The 2983-nt window shown below is 37.0% G+C and overlaps 1 non-coding gene across 1 annotated transcript; it reads right to left on the bottom strand.

Moving 5' to 3' along the window:
* Positions 1-1316: 1316 nt before the first annotated feature.
* LOC148563826 (small nucleolar RNA R71) lies at positions 1317-1424 on the bottom strand. The gene has a single exon (XR_015884017.1). It is a non-coding gene; the product is annotated as a small nucleolar RNA R71 (small nucleolar RNA).
* Positions 1425-2983: the final 1559 nt, after the last annotated feature.

Here is a 2983-nt window from a genome sequence, read left to right on the forward strand (position 1 = left end):
CCATTTTTTTATTTTTGAAAATTTCAAAAATATTTTCCAAAATATTTTCAAAATCTTTTTCTTAATTTTATATCATATTTTCGAAAATCACATCATCAATTAATGTTTTGATTCAAAAATTTGGAGTTTGTTACTTACTTGTTAAGAAAGATTCAAACTTTAAATTCTAGAATCATATCTTGTGATTTCTTGTGAGTCAAGTCATTAATTATGATTTTAAAAATCAAATCTTTTTCAAAACTAATTCTAATCATATCTTCCTATCATATATTTTTTTTTAAATCTTATCTTTTTCAAAAATTTGATTTTAAAATATCTTTTCTAACTTCTTATCTTCTTATCTTTTCAAAATTGATTTTCAAATTTGTTTCAACTAACTAATGAACTTTTTGTTTGTTTTTTATCTCTTTCAAAACTACCTAACTAACTACCCCTCTCTAATTTTCGAAAATACCTCCCTCTTTTTCAAAAATTCTTTTTAATTAATTAATTGTTTCAATTTTTAATTTTAATTTTTTCCTAATTTTCGAAAATCACTAACCCCTTTTCAAAATTTTATTTTCAAAAATCCTCTTTCTCTCTCATCTCGTTCTATTTATTTATTCATCTACTAACACTTCATCTCACCCAAATTCGAACCCCCTCTTCCATCTGTGTTCGAATTTTCTCTTCTTCCCTTCTTTACATTACATTCTTTTCTTCTTCTACTCACACAGGAGAACCTCTATACCTGGGTAAAAAGGATCCCTATTATTATTATTTTTCTGTTCCCTCTTTTTCATATGAGCAGGAGCAAGGACAAGAACATTCTTGTTGAAGTAGACCCTGAACCTGAAAGGACTTTGAAGAGGAAACTAAGAGAAGCTAAAATACAACAATCCAGAGATAACCTTACAGAAATTTTCGAATAGGAAGAGGAGATGGCAGCCAAAAATAATAATAATGCAAGGAGGATGCTTGGTGACTTTACTGCACCTAACTCCAATTTACATGGAAGAAGCATCTCCATCCCTACCATTGGAGCAAACAATTTTGAGCTGAAACCTCAATTAGTTTCTCTGATACAACAAAACTGCAAGTTTCATGGACCTCCATCTGAAGATCCTTTTCAGTTCTTAACTGAATTCTTGCAGATCTGTGATACTGTTAAGACTAATGGAGTAGATCCTGAAGTCTACAGGCTCATGCTTTTCCCATTTGCTGTAAGAGACAGAGCTAGAGTGTGGTTGAACTCTCAACCCAAAGATAGCCTGAACTCTTGGGATAAGCTGGTCACGGCTTTCTTAGCCAAGTTCTTTCCTCCTCAAAAGCTGAGTAAGCTTAGAGTGGATGTTTAAACCTTCAGACAGAAGGAAGGTGAATCCCTCTATGAAGCTTGGAAGAGATACAAGCAACTGACCAAAAAGTGTCCTTCTGACATGCTTTCAGAATGGACCATCCTGGATATATTCTATGATGGTTTGTCTGAATTAGCTAAGATGTCATTGGATACTTCTGCAGGTGGATCCATTCACCTAAAGAAAACGCCTGCAGAAGCTCAAGAACTCATTGACATGGTTGCTAATAATCAGTTCATGTACACTTCTGAGAGGAACCCTGTGAGTAATGGGACGCCTCAGAAGAAGGGAGTTCTTGAAATTGATACTTTGAATGCTATATTGGCTCAGAATAAAATATTGACTCAGCAAGTCAATATGATTTCTCAGAGTCTGAATGGAATGCAAGCTGCATCCAACAGTACTCAAGAGGCATCTGCTGAAGAAGAGGCTTATGATCCTAAGAACCCTGCAATAGCAGAGGTGAATTACATGGGTGAACCATATGGAAACACCTATAATCCCTCATGGAGAAATCACCCAAATCTCTCATGGAAGGATCAACAAAAACCTCAACAAGGCTTTAATAATGGTGGAAGAAACAGGTTTAGCAATAGCAAGCCTTTTCCATCATCCACTCAGCAACAGACAGAGAACTCTGAACAAAATACCTCTAATTTAGGAAACTTAGTCTCTGATCTATCTAAGGCCACTGTGAGTTTCATGAATGAAACAAGGTCCTCCATTAGAAATTTGGAAGCACAAGTGGGCCAGCTGAGTAAAAGAATCACTGAAACCCCTCCTAGTACTCTCCCAAGTAATACAGAAGAGAATCCAAAAGGAGAGTGCAAGGCGATTGAATTAATTACCATGGCCGAACCTGTAAGGGAGGTTGAGGACGTGAATCCCAGTGAGGAAGACCTCCTTGGACGTCCAGTGATCAATAAGGAGTTTTCCTCTGAGGAACCAAAGGAATCTGAGGCTCATCTAGAGACCATAGAGATTCCATTAAACCTCCTTACGTCCTTCATGAGCTATGATGAGTATTCTTCTTCTGAAGAGAATGAGGATGTTATTGAAGAGCAAGTTGCCAAGTTCCTTGGTGCAATCATGAAGCTGAATGCCAATTTATTTGGTAATGAGACTTGGGGAGATGAACCTCCCCTGTTCACCAATGAACTAAATGCATTGGATTAATTGAGATTGCCTCAGAAGAAACAGGATCCTGGAAAGTTCCTAATACCTTGTACCATAGGCACCATGACCTTTGAGAAGGCTCTATGTGACCTTGGGTCAGGAATAAACCTCATGCCACTCTCTGTAATGGAGAAACTGGGAATCTTTGAGGTACAAGCTGCTAAAATCTCATTAGAGATGGCAGACAATTCCAGAAAACAGGCTTATGGACAAGTAGAGGACATATTAGTAAAGGTTGAAGGCCTTTACATCCCTGCTGATTTCATAATCCTAGATATTGGGAAGGATGAGGATGAATCCATCATCCTTGGAAGACCCTTTCTAGCCACAGCAAGAGCTGTGATTGATGTTAACAGAGGAGAACTAGTCCTTCAATTGAATGAGGACTCCCTTGAGTTTAAAACTCAAGGACATCCTTCTGTAAACATGGAAAAGAGGCACAGTAAGCTTCTCTCAAAACAGAGTCAACT

Source organism: Arachis ipaensis, chromosome B5, assembly GCF_059453495.1.
Source record: "Arachis ipaensis isolate K30076 ecotype BB chromosome B5, ASM5945349v1, whole genome shotgun sequence".
Lineage (NCBI taxonomy): Eukaryota > Viridiplantae > Streptophyta > Magnoliopsida > Fabales > Fabaceae > Arachis > Arachis ipaensis.